Source organism: Heptranchias perlo, chromosome X (assembly GCF_035084215.1).
Source record: "Heptranchias perlo isolate sHepPer1 chromosome X, sHepPer1.hap1, whole genome shotgun sequence".
Classification (NCBI taxonomy): Eukaryota; Metazoa; Chordata; class Chondrichthyes; order Hexanchiformes; family Hexanchidae; genus Heptranchias; species Heptranchias perlo.
In genome coordinates, this window is record NC_090370.1 from 3,357,198 (window position 1) to 3,374,984 (window position 17,787).

Here is a 17,787-nt window from a genome sequence, read left to right on the forward strand (position 1 = left end):
CATTAAGTTAGCTTAGAACTAATTGACATAGAAACATAGAAAATAGGAGCAGGAGTAGGCCATTCGGCCCTTCGAGCCTGCTCCACCATTCAATATGATGATGGCTGATCCTCGATCTCAATACCATATTCCTGCCCTCGCCCCATATCCCTTGATGCCTTCTGTGTCTAGAAATCTATCCAGCTCCTTCTTAAATATATTCAGTGACTTGGCCTCCACAGCCTTCTGTGGTAGAGAATTCCACAGGTTCACCACCCTCTGAGTGAAGAAATTTCTCCTCATCTCAGTCCTAAATGTCCTACCCCGTATCCTGAGACTGTGACCCCTCGTTCTGGACCCCTCCAGCCAGGGGAAACATCCTCCCTGCATCCAGTCTGTCCAGCCCTGTCAGAATTTTATACGTGTCAATGAGATCCCCTCTCATTCTTCTAAATGAGTGAATACAGGCCGAGTCGACATAATCTCTCCTCATTAGACAACTCTCTGTGACCTGGTAACTCTCCTTAAAACCTAGCGGATAAACGTACTGTGTGGTGAGGCACTGAGTCACGCAGATCAGGTGGGTCCCATGTTGGATCCCTGGACTGTGCTGAGTTAGAGGGTCTCAACTACAGTTGGCCCCTAAACTGAGAAGAGGATTGAGCTCAGCTGTGATACCCCCATGATAACATATCCGACCAGCACTAGAGGGCTGCTGGTGCCAATAGAATTGAACCCCAGCATCAGCCAGTGTCTTCAAGAGATTAAGAGTGAAAACTGGAGAAAGAAAGAAATAAACCTCTTCAATGTGACAGAATTGTATCTTTTTTTCATCCCCTTGGACACCGGTTATTTCAGATCTCCCCCTCTCTGCAACTAAACTTAGCTTCAGGACCATCAGGGAGTTGCTCCATTTGAAACCCTACAGATTATTGTCAATTCTATTTGTTGATGTTAATCAGCAGGCGTCCGCATTGTGAAAAATCCAATACCAGCTGGGCTATACTGTGAAAATCAGATGGAGCATCACCACAAGACCTCTTGCACACATCACTTAACAATGGTGGTGAGAAATGTAAGGGTATACATTTTGGGTGCAAGAATAAGGAGAGGACATGTACACTAAATGGTAAAACTTTAAAAGGAGTAGGAGCAGAGAGGGGTTCACATATACAAATGGGAGGACAAGTTTAAAAGCTGTCTTTAAAAAAAAAAGCATACAGTTTTATAAATGGGCATAAAGTACAAAAGCAAAAAGGAAATGTTAAATCTACATAAGTTATTGGTTAGGCTGCAGTTTAAAATATTGTAACCAGTTTTGGGCACTCTACTTTAGGAAGGATGCCAAGGTTCATGGAGAGAGTACAGAAGAGATTCACAAAGAGAATACCAGGGATGAGAGGCTTTAATTATGAGGAGAGATTAGAGAGTCACAGGCGCTTTCCATTAGAACAGAGAGGGTTAAGAGGAGATCTGATGGAGTTGTTCAAAATTATGAAGTGTTTTGAAAAAGCTATTTCCACTGGTCGGTGAGTCAGTAACTAAAGGGCATAAATTAAGATCATCAGCAAAAAATGAAGGGAGAGGTTAGGAGAAATTTTCTTACAGAGGGTTGTTAAAATATAGAATGCCCTATGAGGAATAATGGTGTAAGCAGAATCCATAATAGCTTGGGGTCTAACATGGGGGATCTTGGGGTTTGGCAGGACTCAGGGAGTGGTTTTGGTTTTTGACAGCACAGTGGTGGAGATCCTGGGTTTTGGCAGGACTGGAGAGGGGGGGGGGTTGGATCCACTGGGGAGGGTCTTGTGGTTTGGCAGCAACGTCGAGGGGGAATCTGAGGCTTAGCAGATTGGGGGGATGGAATGTGGAGATTTCCAGCATCGTGGGGAGAATTTGGAAGGAAGCTTATAGGAGATCTCCCCAGAGACAGTGAAGTAAGTTTTTTTTTTAAATGATTGTTCCATGGAAAATAAATAAATAGTACTTTTAGATACCAACAGTAATTAAATACATGGCTCCTTTAATTAATGTGAAATGCATATATATACAATCGTTAGTAGATATATTATTTTTGTGTCAAATACTGCACATGTTCAGACTGGAACATCCAGGCACAAAGCAATACCTCTGAGGAAATTATCAACAGCAAGTTTAGGGTTTTGAGAGAGACTGGGGCCTTTAAATAACAATGATGTGGAGATGCCGGTGATGGACTGGGGTGGACAAATGTAAGGAATCTTGCAACACCAGGTTATAGTCCAACAATTTTATTTTAAAATCACAAGCTTTCGGAGATTATCCCCTTCGTCAGGTGAGTGAATGAATAAGAGATTCTCAAATCGCATATCTTATATTAGGCTGGGACACCATCACACCAATCAAAAGGTGTCGTTGGTGTTCAGACAGGTTAGCCACGGAAAACAGTAGGCCCCAGTATGCTGAATACACATTGTGTCAAATTACACAGACAGAGAGAAAGAGACCCAAAAGGCAGAGAGAGAGAGAGAGAGAGAGTATTAAAAACAGATAACTTTTTTTCCCCCTTGCTGGTGGGGTTATGTGTAGCATGACATGAACCCAAGATCCCGGTTGAGGCCGTCCTCGTGGGTGCGGAACTTGGCTATCAATTTCTGTTCGACGATTTTGTGTTGTCGTGTGTCTCGAAGGCCGCCTTGGAGAACGCTGACCCGAAGATCGATGGCTGAATGTCCTTGACTGCTAAAGTGTTCCCCGACTGGGAGGGAACCCTCCTGTCTGGCGATTGTTGCGCGGTGTCCGTTCATCCGTTGTTGCAGTGTCTGCATGGTCTCGCCAATGTACCATGCTCCGGGGCATCCTTTCCTGCAACGTATGAGGTAGACAACGTTGGCCGAGTCACAGCAGTATGAACCATGTACCTGGTGGGTGGTGTCCTCTCGTGTGATGGTGGTATCCGTGTCGATGATCTGGCATGTCTTGCAGAGGTTGCCGTGGCAGGGTTGTGTGGTGTCGTGGATGCTGTTCTCCTGAAAGCTGGGTAATTTGCTGCGAACGATGGTCTGTTTGAGGTTGGGTGGCTGTTTGAAGGCGAGTAGTGGAGGCATGGGGATGGCCTTAGAGAGGTGTTCGTCGTCATCGATGACATGTTGAAGGCTGCGGAGAACATGGCATAGTTTCTCCGCTCCGGGGAAGAACTGGACGACGAAGGGTACTCTGTTGGTTGCGTCCCGTGTTTGTCTTCTGAGGAGGTCTATGCGATTCTTCACTGTGGCCCGTCGGAACTGTCGATCGATGAGTCGAGCGTCATATCCTGTTCTCACGAGGGCGTCTTTCAGCGTCTGTAGGTGTCCATCGCGTTCCTCACGATGCTCCACTTTTCCAGCTTCCACCCCAACCACGTCAAAGAGGCCATCCCCTATGGACAGGCCCTACGAATACACAGGATCTGCTCAGACGAGGAGGAACGCGATGGACACCTACAGACGCTGAAAGACGCCCTCGTAACAACGGGATATGACGCTCGACTCATCGATCGACAGTTCCGACGGGCCACAGCGAAGAATCGCATAGACCTCCTCAGAAGACAAACACGGGACGCAACCAACAGAGTACCCTTCGTCGTCCAGTACTTCCCCGGAGCGGAGAAACTACGCCATGTTCTCCGCAGCCTTCAACATGTCATCGATGACAACGAACACCTCGCTAAGGCCATCCCCACGCCTCCACTACTCGCCTTCAAACAGCCACCCAACCTCAAACAGACCATCGATCGCAGCAAATTACCCAGCTTTCAGGAGAACAGCATCCACGACACCACACAACCCTGCCACGGCAACCTCTGCAAGACATGCCAGATCATCGACACGGATACCACCATCACACAAGAGGACACCACCCACCAGGTACATGGTTCATACTCCTGTGACTCGGCCAACGTTGTCTACCTCATATGTTGCAGGAAAGGATGCCCCGGAGCATGGTACATTGGCGAGACCATGCAGACACTGCGACAACGGATGAACGGACACCGCGCAACAATCGCCAGACAGGAGGGTTCCCTCCCAGTCGGGGAACACTTTAGCAGTCAAGGACATTCAGCCACTGATCTTCGGGTCAGCGTTCTCCAAGGCGGCCTTCGAGACACACGACAACACAAAATCGTCGAGCAGAAATTGATAGCCAAGTTCCGCACCCATGAGGATGGCCTCAACCGGGATCTTGGGTTCATGTCACGCTACACGTAACCCCACCAGCAAGGGGGGAAAAAAAGTTATCTGTTTTTAATTCTCTCTCTCTCTCTGCCTTTTGGGTCTCTTTCTCTCTGTCTGTGTAATTTGACACAATGTGTATTCAGCATACTGGGGCCTACTGTTTTCCGTGGCTAACCTGTCTGAACACCAACGACACCTTTTGATTGGTGTGATGGTGTCCCAGCCTAATATAAGATATGCGATTTGAGAATCTCTTATTCATTCACTCACCTGACGAAGGGGATAATCTCCGAAAGCTTGTGATTTTAAAATAAAATTGTTGGACTATAACCTGGTGTTGTAAGATTCCTTACATTTAAATAACAAAGTTAATGAAGGTACTCAAAGACACAAAAGACAATCTCATATGGAAGCTTAAACATGTTATTGTGAAATATGTAATTTAAAAAAAAATGTCAGAAACTAGGGGGAGAATTTCCGCAGGGTTCTCCCGATCTCCCTCTGTAATTGCGGCAGAAACCCTGGAGAAATTGCTGAAGAATTCCTGTGGAAATTCCAGGCATATATTTTAAACCAGTAGTTGGCAGGTGGAGGGAAAAAATGGCAGCTGAAAAATATTTCACAAGTATTTTGAGAAATTTGATTGGTTTGTCTTTTCCTTTCTTTTATTGGTAGCCGTCGCTGGCATCTCAGTTTTGATTTGTAGGTTTTGATTTTTGGTTTTCATTCCTGCTTGTAACTTGGCGATGAACAAAGTGCCTATCTCTTCGGTTGGGATTTGTTGCTATTTTATGAATGTGAAATTTGAGCCAATCAAGAGAAAGTGTGACGTTAAAATTTAAGAGTAACGTCCAGAGAGACGTGGAAATGTGATGCCTGAAGCGTGACAGACAGGAAGTGCATGCTAGGCATACTGTTTTTTATACTGATATTAAAAAATAGATCTGCCATAACATTCCGCAAGGAGAAAATTGGAGAGGAAATTTACTAACATAAAATTTTTTACATATTTATATATGATGAAATGTAAATATATAATTTATATGTGTATATATAGCTGATTTCTCATCGTGTTGCTTAAGGGAAATTGGAGGATGTGTTTGATAAGGAATGATTATATGTTGGAATGGAGAAATCGTTATTGTAGTGGTGTATTGTAAGTGTTTTTATTAATAAAGGGAATGTTTGTTAAATACTAAGAAAAAAATGTAAATAGATTAAATGTTAGAGATAAATTATATAGAAAATGAAATGAATGCAACTGAAAAGTTATATGAAATTGTATATTGGAAGATTTTATTTAGTTGTGGAGGTTTATGAATGAAAGGAGTGGAAGTTAAAATAAATTAATGTTAAATATGTGAAACAGTATATTAAAATGTATTTACATAAGTAAAGGGTATTATAGGAAATCTGTGCAGAGTAAATATTTTCATATAATGTGTATATTTGATTTAATTGCATGGAGTATTTTAAAGATCTATATATCTACATTCTGTTAAAAGTCTTGCCGTTTAGGGTATACTTCCTTTCACTGTTATTTCTCCCAAAATTTAGTACTTCACATTTCTTGGTATTGTGCTGCCTCTGCCACCTATATATGTGCAATGCATTGTAGTTCTGCTAGCACGGCAATGAGACCTCATAATCAGCCCCACAAAGTGGATGGGAGCGTACATCAGAGGCGGAAACGAGGGGAAGGGAAAAAGGAGCTTGGGGCATGGGGAAGAAACTGGAGTCACAGATACAAGGAGAAAGAAAAAGGATCCTGTCTTGTTTGGAGTTAAAACCGGGACACTGAGCCGTCCCAAAACAATTTATTGGGGCATTAGGACACTGACTAGAAAACCAGGATGTTTGGTCACCTTAAATTATAGGAGCATGATCTTCAAAATAATTGCAGGGATGTAAGTGTCCTTTTGCAGTGGGTAAAGGTGATTTGGAAAATGGATTTGCTGAGCTTTCAAATTACAGACTGAACAACCCTTCCATGAACTTCTAACACCTATTGTGCACTTGGCTTTTCGTTTCATATCCTGCCTCCTGTGTTTTGCCATTTACTGGAAAATGCTTCCTTATGTTTTTTCCTGTTTTCGTTCAACAAGAAATATCAATCAATGAAGGATTCCAAAGGAACAGAAAGTACTGAGGAAGCACGGATATCAGCAAGCCACTGGTGAATTCTGTTGGAGCAAGTCAGCCTTTCACATACACAAATGGACAAGGCAGCAGAAGGAGGAGAGCCTAATCATTTATACAGATCAATGATTGTGTTTATTTAGTTTTTTGGGGGGCTAGGACTATGGGGCTCAAGTAGCACTACTGTACTATGGGCTCTGGCTCGCTGCATTATCTGGTACAGAAGCCTGAGACCAGCTGTGCTCTTGTAGTGCATAGGAACAGAAAGAAGCCATTCAGCCCCTCAAGCCTGTTCCATCGTTTAGTTAGATCATGGCAGATCTGTGCCTCAACTCCATTTACCCATCTTTGATCCATATCCTTTGATAGAATGTGGTAGGGAACATGGACAAGCCTTATTAAGGCCTCAGATTTCATGCAACAATATTTAAAAGAGCACCTAGCATCATAATATGGTATTTGTGCCGATTGTGCTTTTTCCTTAAGCATTCATTTATAAGCAAGGGAAACTCCATGGCACAGGAGTTCTTAAAGTGGTAAAAGCTTTCTTATTTTTTTAATTTTTCAATATGTACAGTACATTTTTAGTGCAATGTCGCTGTTATTACAAATTTTTTCCACTTTTTGATATTTCAATATTTAATTTTAATTTTCAGAAAAATTTTGGGGCACCATTTTTTTATATTCCTTAAGGTAAGTTTGTTTTTTAAAGTGCCTCAAATGTTGTGGTTTGGATAGTACAAGATCAAAGAAGTTTGTCCGAGAGATCAGCAGGTCCCAGATCATATCTGCAGACCTTAGCACACCTACCTGTCAATGACCAAGGACAACTGCCTTGGTTTGCTCAGGATCAGCAGGACGCTATTTGCCTGTCTTTGCCCAACTGGAAGTCCATCCTGAGTGTCAGTAAATGACCATGTTTGTGTTAGAATGGTTTGATATCAGAATCCCTTGGAAGATGTGAGTGTGACAAAGCTTACCATTGTATGTTGCAGCTTAAATGTCTGCCCTGCTGAAGTACGGGCATGCATGAGATGCAATGAAAGAGCTGTAAGGTTGTGTGAGGGCTTACCATGGACAAGCAGTAAAAGTAGGACAGGGAGGAAGACAACATTTTGTGACATGCAATCTTGCACCATCTACCTGGTACATAGTACTGTTCAGTAGTCTTAGGTTTCTTACATCAGGCTGCCTTCTCGCCTCTGAGTCAGGAGGTTGTGGGTTCCAGAGCACTTAATCCAGGCTGACACTTCAGTGCAGTACTGAGGAAGTGCGGCATTGTCAGAGATGTCATCTTTTGGATGAGACATTAAACAGAGGCCCTGTCTGCCCTCTCAGGTGGATGAGAAAGATCCCATGGCACTTTTCGAAGAAGAGCAGGGGAGTTCTGGCCTTATCCCTCAACCAACATCACTGAAACAGATTATCTGGTTGCAATCAGCAATCATCTAATTGCTGTTTGCAGGACCTTGCTGTGTGCAAATTGGCTGCCGCATTTCCTATATTACAACGGTGACGACACTTAAAAAAAAAAGTACCTCATTGGCTGTAAAGTGCTTTGGGACGTCCTGAGGTTGTGAAAGGCACTATATAAATGCAAGTTCTTTCTTTTCTCCCACACCTGTTCTCGGGTGTTGCAAATACTGCAAACAGCACTCAGCTTTCTGCCAGGCAGCCGGTGTCTGCACAGCTGCAGCACTGGCCCACACTCCGTTTCACACCTCAACATTGGCTTGCTTTTAGTCCGCTACATTTTTGCTTCCCCACCATGCAGTCTTTGGAAAGGCTGACAAATATATAATTTTTCAAATAAGCCTTTCTAAAGACTGGAAGATTTTACTGCCCCAATGCAGTTAATTATCTTCAACTGGCTGCAGCCATTTAATTTTTCCCAACACCCCATAACTTTTAATCATGGACTTATAAATCTGCTTATATCCACTTTTTTAATGTTCTCCTCTCCTGAAAGTGCTGACTAAACACCAATATATGTAACATCTTGCATTTCTCAAAATAAATGAATTCTTTGAATGAAATCCTGCTTCTCAGTTTATTTTGGTTTCCAACAAAACCTGCAGGTGGAGTCCCCTGACTGGGGTAGTGTTTATGCTCGATTATTCAGTGGAAAATTGTTTTTTGGAGCATTAAATCTATTTTGGGCATTATTACTACTGCTGCTGCAAATTATTTGCAAGGCTTACGCATTACTGTCTAAGTACAAAAACATCAATTGATAGCCAAGTTCCGCACCCATGAGGACGGCCTCAACCGGGATCTTGGGTTCATGTCACGCTACACGTTACCCCACCAGCGAACAAATGTTATCTGTTTTTAATATAACGGGTCAGTTGCTGTCTTTTCTATGTTTCTACCTCTCTATCTCTGTTTTTTTTGTTTGTTGTTTTTTTTTGGTGATTTGTATATTCTGAGACCTGGCAGGTAACACCTGTCTGTCTGCACACTGATTGCCTTGGCAACGGGCAGTTGAAAAAACTGTCTGTAATCACCAAGCATTGTTCTGTGAATTATAAATGCGATTTCATTTCGAGGATTTCATTTTCACATCGTTCACCTGACGAAGGAGGAAGCCTCCGAAAGCTTGTGAATTTAAAATAAAATTGCTGGACTATAACTTGGTGTTGTAAAATTGTTTACAATTGTCAACCCCAGTCCATCACCGGCATCTCCACATTACAAAAACATCAGTTATTAAAAAGCAGGACACACTAATCCCATTAATGATTTTACATCATGTTTTCTGGGGAGTAAACATGTACACAGTTAAGGAGCCTTTGAAGTAGGGTTTAACTCCCTTCCTTTGTTAAAACAACATACTTCGTCACAAATCTGCCAGATATAGTTATTTATTAACATGACTTTGATGCAAAGGAGTGGACTGATGACCTCAAAAGATGGACTCTGTTGCCTCTTGACCAAGTATATGGTCATGGAACCAACCAGGGAACAGGCTATTTTAGATCTTGTATTGTGTAATGGGATAGGGTCAATTAGTAATCTCACAGTAAAAGAACCTCTGGGGAAGAGCGATCATAATATGATAGAATTTCACATTGAGTTTGAAAGTAACATACTTAAGTCAGAAACTAGAGCCTTAAACTTAAATAAAGCCAATTACATAGGTATGAGGGGCGAGTTGTCAAAGGTAAATTGGGACATTAAAGGGTTTGACAGTTGAAAAGCAATGGCAAACATTTAAAGAAATATTTCAATATTCTCAAGAAATGTACATTTCATTGAGAAATAAAAACTCCACGGGAAGAGTGATCCACCTGTGGCTAGCTAAAGAAGTTAAGGAGAGTATTAGATTGAAAGAAAAGGCCTATAATGTTGCTAAGAAGAGTAATAAGCCTGGGGTTTGGGTGAGTTTTAGAAACCAACAAAGGACGACCAAAAAATTGATAAAAAGGAAGAAAATAGAATATGAAAGTAAACTAACAAGAAATATAAAAACGGATTGTAAGAGCTTCTACAAGTATGTAAAAAGGAAGAGAGTAGCAAAAATAAACATTGGTCCCTTCGAGGCTGAGAGAGGAGAAATTGTAATGGGGAATCAGGAAATGGCAGATCATTAAACAAATATTTTGTATCTGTCTTTACAGTAGACGACACAAAAAGCATACCAAAAATAATGGGGAACCAAGGGGTAAATGAGAGGAAATTAAAACAATTACTATCACTAGAGAAAAAGTACTGGACAAACTAACGGGACTAAAAGCCGACAAATCCCCTGGACTTGATGGCCTATATCTGAGGGTTCTAAAAGAGGTGGTTGCGGAGATAGTGGATGCATTGGTTATGATCTTCCAAAATTCTCTAGATTCTGGAACAGCCCCAGTGGATTGGAAGGTAGAAAATGTAACCCCACTATTCAAGAAGAGAGGGAGAGAGAAAACAGGGAACTACAGGCCAGTTAGCCTGACATCAGTAGTAGGGAAAATGCTGGAATCCATTATTAAGGAAGTTGTAACAGGGCACTTAGAAAATCATATGATTAGGCAGAGTCAACATGGTTTTATGAAAGGGAAATTGTGTTTGACAAATTTACTGGAGTTTTTTGAGGATGTAACTAGCAGGGTAGATAAAGGAGAACCAGTGGATGTAGTATATTTGGATTTTCAAAAGGCATTCAATAAGGTGCCACATAAAAAGTTGTTACACAAGGTAAGGGCTCATGGGGTTGGGGGTAATATATTAGCATGGATAGAGGATTGGTTAACGGACAGAAAGCAGAGAGTAGGGATAAACGGGTCATTTTCGGGTTGGCAGGTTGTAACTAGTGGGGTGCTGCAAGGATTGGTGCTTGGGCCTCAGCTATTTACAATTTATATTAATGACTTCGATGAATGGACCGAGTGTAATGTATACAAGTTTGCTGACAATACAAAGCTAGGTGGGAAAGTAAGGTGTGAGGAGGACACAAAGAGTCTGCAAAGGGATATAGACAGATTAAGTGAGTGGTGATGGAGTATAATGTGGGGAAATGTGAGGTAATTCACTTTGGTAGGAAGAATAGAAAAACAGAATATTTTTTAAATGGTGAGAAACTATTAAATGTTGGTGTTGAGAGAGACTTGGGTGTCTTATACAAGAAACACAAAATGTTAGTATGCAGGTACAGCAAGCAATTAGGAAGGCAAATGGCATGTTGGCCTTTATTGCAAGGGGGTTGGAATACAAGAGTAAGGAAGTCTTACTACAGTTGTACAGGGCATTGGTGAGACCTCACCTGGAGTAGTGTGTACAGTTTTGGTCTCCTTATCTAAGGAAGGATATACTTGCCTTAGAGGCGGTGCAACAAAGGTTCACTAGATTAATTCCTGGGATGAGAGGGTTGTCCTATGAAGACAGGTTGAGTAGAATGGGCCTATACTCTAAGGAGTTTAGAAGAATAAGAGGTGATCTCATTAAAATATATAAGATTATGAGGGGGCTGGACAGGGTAGATGCTGAGAGATTGCTTCCCCTGGCTAGAGAGTCTAGAAGTAGGAGGCGCAATCGCAGGATAAGGGGACGGCCATTCAAGCCTGAGATGAAGAGGAATTTCTTCACGCAGAGGGTTGTGAATCTTTGGAATTCTCTACCCCAGAGGGCTGTGGATGCTGAGTCATTGAATATATTCAAGGCTGAGATCGATAAATTTTTGGACTCTAGGGGAATCAAGGGATATGGGGATCGGGCAGGAAAGTGGAGTTGAGGTTGAAGGTCAGCCAAGATCTGATTGAATGGTGGAGCAGGCTCGAGGGGCCGTATGGCCTACTCCTGCTCCTATTTCTTATGTTCTATATAGCATGGTTCTAAGGGGTGACCATTGAGGGGTATTTCTTTTGCTTCATCAGGTTAGGTGCTCATGTTGAAGGATAATTAATACATTCTTGTTACCTTTAAAGGTAAACATAATGCTCTGTGATATAGGATCTTAAGAAATATTCTTCTATTTACAGATGACTTCGAACTTCTTAAGCATTACCAGGTTACAACTGATGATGTATTTTGGAAAAATTCACACCTACCTCCCCCGATGGCTCAGTGTTTGGTGGTGTACTGAGCCACACAAATTAAGAAGATCCTAGGTTTGATCCCCACCTGTGCTGAGTTATCTGATTTTGGCCAGTAATGGGGCGGGGGGGTGGGGGGGGGGCACTAGAATTGGCCTCAGTGTCCTGTAATAGAAATATAGTAATTGCTGGATGAAAAAAGAACAAGATCTAGTTCATCTTCTACCATCCTGGTAGTTGCATGATACAACGATAGTGAGATGTTGATTAATCATAGCAATCAATCTCCATCAATTAGTCTACACAAACCCAGACATGAGGTGAGGAAAACTCCCTATGGTGGGAAGTTTTGGGAACCATAGGTCCAAAGTCACCTGTTCCTCCCAAACATGCTTCATTTACCACATCATGTCTTAAATTACTCATAGACTGTATCCCAAAATGTTATTTTCTGAAAGAAATGAATCTAATTCGCCTTTGAATGAATCAATATTATCTGCTTCCACCATCTCCCCGGAGAGTCTGTTCCATAGACTGCCGACTCGCTCACTGAAATATTGATTCTGCAGATTAGTTTTGAATTTACCCCCCTTCAAGCACAGGCCTAGAAGCCCGTGGAATCAAGGGAAAAGTACGGACTTGGTTAGGAAGTTGGCTGAGCGAAAGGCGACAGAGAGTAGGGATAATGGGTAAGTATTCACATTGGCAGGATGTGACTAGTGGAGTCCCGCAGGGATCTGTCTTGGGGCCTCAATTATTCACAATATTTATTAACGACTTAGATGAAGGCATAGAAAGTCTCCTATCTAAGTTTGCTGACGACACAAAGATTGGTGGCATTGTAAGCAGTGTAGATGAAAATATAAAATTACAAAGGGATATTGATAGATTAGGTGAATGGGCAAAACTGTGGCAAATGGAATTCAATGTAGACAAATGTGAGGTCATCCACTTTGGATCAAAAAAGGATAGAACAGGGTACTTTCTAAATGGTAAAAAGTTAAAAACAGTGGATGTCCAAAGGGACTTAGGGGTTCAGGTACATAGATCATTGAAGTGTCATGAACAGGTGCAGAAAATAATCAAGAAGGCTAATGGAATGCTGGCCTTTATATCTAGAGGATTGGAGTACAAGGGGGCAGAAGTTATGCTGCAGCTATACAAAACCCTGGTTAGACCGCACCTGGAGTACTGTGAGCAGTTCTGGGCATCGCACCTTCGGAAGGACATATTGGCCTTGGAGGGAGTGCAGCGTAGGTTTACTAGAATGATACCCGGACTTCAAGGATTAAGTTACGAGGAGAGATTACACAAATTGGGGTTGTATTCTCTGGAGTTTTGAAGGTTAAGGGGTGATCTGATCGAAGTTTATAAGATATTAAGGGGAACAGATAGGGTGGATAGAGAGAAACTATTTCCGCTGGTTGGGGATTCTAGGAGTAGGGAGCACAGTCTAAAAATTAGAGCCAGACCTTTCAGGAGTGAGATTAGAAAACATTTCTACACACAAAGGGTGGTAGAAGTTTGGAACTCTCTTCCGCAAACGGCAATTGATACTAGCTCAATTGCTAAATTTAAATCTGAGATAGATAGCTTTTTGGCAACCAAAGGTATTAAGGGATATGGGCCAAAGGCAGGTATATGGAGCTAGATCACAGATCAGCCATGATTTTATCAAATGGCGGAGCAGGCACGAGGGGCTGAATGGCCTACTCCTGTTCCTATGTTGTCTGGTTCTATTGTTCTGGACAAGGTGAAACAGTTTGTCATGGTCGACATTATCTAGTCCCTTTAGAATCATAAAAACAGCAATCATATCACCTCTCAACCTTCTCTATTCCAGTGAGAACATGCCCAATTTACGTAATCACTCCTCGGAATCCAATCCCTCCATCATTCTAGTTGTCCTCTTCTGTATCCTTTCAATAGCTGTAATATCCTTTTTGTTCTGTAGTGACCAGAAATCTAGGGAGGGGAAACAATTCACTAGATTTTCCAGTCCTATCCAGTCACCCATGTTGGAAAGTGTGTATGTGTGGATGATAGATGAGAACAGGATAGGGTGCAGCTGTGATAGCCTATGTGGATGAAAAAATGCCCACACTCACTATCTGAGCTGACTCAAGGGCAAAGTTCTGGCACCTGTGGAGATACTGACGAACTGGATTCTTTTACCCAAGAAAACTGCACCCCTGTGTCCTTTCCAAGTTTGCTGATGACACAAAACTAGGTGGGATCATGAGTTGTGAGGAGGATGCAAAGAGGCTTCAAGGCGATTTAGACAAGTTGAGTGAGTGGGCAAATACATGGCAGATGCAGTATAATGTGGACAAATGTGAAGTTATCCATTTCGGAAGGAAAAACAGAAAGGCAACACATTATTTAAATGGTGATAGATTGGGAAATGTTGATGTACAAAGGGACCTGGGTGTCCTTGTACAACAGTCACTGAAAGCAAACATGCAGGTGCAGCAAGCAGTTAGGAAGGCAAATGGTATGTTGGCCTTCATTGCAAGAGGATTTGAGTACAGAGCAAGGATGTCTATAACTGCAGTAACAGGGCCTTTGTGAGACCACACCTGGAGTATTGTGTGCAGTTTTGGTCTCCTTACCTAAGAAAGGATATACTTGCCATAGAGGGAGTGCAGCGAAGGTTCACCAGACTGATTCCTGGGATGGCAGGACTGTCGTATGAGGAAAGATTGGGTCGACTCGGCCTGTATTCACTCGAGTTTAGAAGAATGAGAGGGGATCTCATTGAAACATATAAAATTCTGACAGGGCTGGACAGACGGGATGCAGGGAGGATGTTTCCCCTGGCTGGGGATCCAGAACAAGGGGTCACAGTCTCAGGATATGGGGTAGGACATTTAGGACTGAGATGAAGAGAAATTTCTTCACTCAGAGGGTGGTGAACCTGTGGAATTCTCTACCACAGAGGGCTGTGGAGGCCAAGTCACTGAATATATTTAAGAAGGAGCTAGATAGATTTCTAGACACAAAAGGTATCAAGGGGTATGGGGAGAGAGCAAGAATATGGTATTGAGATAGAGGATCAGCCATGATCATATTGAATGGCAGAGCAGGCTCGAAGGGCCGAATGGCCTACTCCTGCTCCTATTTTCTATGTTTCTATGTCCTATCACCGTTTCTTATTATATATCATCACATCATCAAAAAAAATCTGGAAAACATGTTATTTTACTAAAATGGATGGGTGCAACTATGTTTCTGTTATTGGTCTGAATGAAAAACAGATTAATTTGTATTGTTACAGCTGCCTGGATGAAAAATCATTTCCTACTGTTTTCCTATCACATCCAGCAGAGTGTTATCTGGCAACTGACTGAGCTTCCTTTTCCCTCAATTCTTTGTATTGGCAAAACACAGAAAGAGTGTTTTAAAGAATTCATGTCAAAGTTAAATAATACTTACAATTATTCCCTTTTTCATTAACTTTGGGGAGCATTCTGCCCATATTCTTTCCTTTGGTTGAGTGATTTTTAAAAAAAATGTAGTTGCCATTATTCTGGAGAACCCCCTGTCATATCCACAAAGCAGTATTAATGAAATCTTCCTGAAAGGCTCAGAAAAATCATATGCACTAGCTTTACTCTGGTACCTGATAGTTTATTCCCCCCCCCGATCTTCCCCCTCACCCCCGACCCATCTCTCCTGAAGGCAGACTTTTGCTGGGATAGGTTTCCACAAATGCAACAGCCCTCCACGTACTTTAGCCAACCAGTTATTCTTTATTCAGCCTAGATACTAAGGGCCAGATATTAGGAGGGAGGCGAGTTGGCAGCGGGGGGTTGACTGGGCACGTGGGTACCGCGCCCAGTGAAATCGGTGGGTTTGGCACGCGATCGTAAGTAAACTGAAGCCACTTACCTTGGCTTCCGTGTTTCGCGCTGGAAATCAGCGCAGCGGGCGGACTGCGCACCCGCATCATAGGCTGTCAGCTGGACGAGCCCTTTTTAAAGGGGCAATCCTCCACTGACTGATGCTGCAGAAAATAGGCAAAATTACAGCATGGAGCAGCCCGGGGGAAGGCTGCTCCTAGGTTTAATGATGTCTCACTCCAGGTCTTACTGGATGGCGTGAGGAGGAGGAGGAGGAGGGAGATCTTCCACCCGGCGGACGGGAGGAAGTGGCCTGCCTCTGCCACCACGAAGGCCTGGCTCGAGGTGGCAGAGGAGGTCACCAGCACCACCAACATATCACACACCTGCATACAGTGCAGGAGGCACTTCAATGACCGAACCAGGTCAGCCGAAGTGAGTACTCTTACTCAGTCCACTACACTCCGTCTGCCACATCACCGCCCCCACCCCACATCTCCTTCTGCACTGCCAACACTACTCTGTCACATCACTCCTCACACCCACTGAACCCTCATCCTCATCTTACCTGCACTTCCTCACCTCCCCAGTGCTCATCCCAAAATTACCACTCAACCCAATCCTCATACAATCTCATGGCTCTGTCTCATACTCTCTCATGCATCTCTTTCAAGGTCAGCCTCACCCCACCTGCCACTACCTTTGCTGCAGGCACAGGGCATGCATCACGTATGTGTAGTAGGAAGCGTAAGGCAAACGTGTCGTGAGCATGAAGGGGATGCACAAGGGTGTTTGAGGGTTTGTCATGGTTTTTACTTATATTTGATTTCTGATCAACTTACATTACAGATTATATTGTCACCACTACTGTCACGTCTTGGCCATTCTTGACTGGCTTGTGCAATAATGCCCTTTCATGAGGTTCTCCATGAACACCCTTGATGCCACCCGTTGGGTCACCCTACAGTGGGTGTATGTTTAGTTGCTCGAATACTTTGAGCAGGTGCCTGTTGCGCAGCACTGTGTTGTGTAGCTCCATGTGGCGGAGGTGGACGGTGGCCTGACGAGGCTGGTGATGTTGCTCATCCTCCAATGGAGTTATGAATGCAGCTATGGACACCCCCCCACCCGCATCCTGATGGTGTGAGTGTGAGGGGGTCCACAAAGTAGGTAAATGTGTTTGGACAGCAGAGTTTAGAGTATGATGTAATAATTTGAGTGTGGAGACAACGGTGTGGCAGGCAAAACTTTGAGGTGACAGAGTGCCCTGCTGCAATGAATGAGGTATTCCCCCCAACTGTCAAGGAATCCTCTGCATCTCCCAATGGCTGCTGACTGAAACACGTCTGCAACAACAGGGAGTGTTTCCCACAGCATGGGAAACATGCTGAGGAGAGTTCAAAATCACTGCTAAAATCTCTTCCTGATGAGGTCTGTCAACGACCTCAAGTACCTCCCTAACTATCAAAACAGTCATCCCGCCGGCTTTGATTGCCGGTGGGAGTCCCGCATACGGGGGCTGCGCGCGCACCAATTTGCGTCATTGGGGAACCCGGACATGGGCGGGTTGGAGCCGGGCTCCGGACCCGCTCTGGGATTCCCCAATTTTAGGAAAACCCCTGCCACGAATGCACCCGCTCGGCCATCCTAAAATTGACCCTAAGTGTCGGCAGGTTTTTCAACTGTGGACTGCATCATAGCAGAGCTTAATCTCCATCTCCAAAAACATACTCCTTCCAGCAGGAGTCACTGGATAATGATCAGGAATTCTGGCTGATTACGACTCTCCCTACCCCAGGGGTGCTAAGGCCAATTATGGTATCCCTACTGCTGCCCCATCCAATCTGATACTTTCTGATCTGTACGGCTTAGTATGCCATCACGCAGGGCATTTGTCCATTAAGCCAATTAAGCGAACTAACTGTATCTGATTGTACCAAAATGTTAACATTAATCTTCCATAGAGCAATAATGATAAGAAATGCCTGCATAGAGGGCCGTATACTGTTAAAATGTTTTAATTTTCGGTAAGGATATTGCTGGTACCTAACAGTTACTAATTTTAATCAGTAATTCGAAACATATCTACATTCCTACGATGTATTTTAATCCTCAATA

The 17,787-nt window shown here is 43.2% G+C and overlaps 1 protein-coding gene across 8 annotated transcripts in view; it reads left to right on the forward strand.

Annotated features, from left to right (window-relative positions):
• Window positions 1-17,787, forward strand: part of LOC137307163 (coiled-coil domain-containing protein 68-like) — an 86,203-nt gene that overhangs the window by 26,734 nt on the left and 41,682 nt on the right. The window lies entirely within an intron of this gene.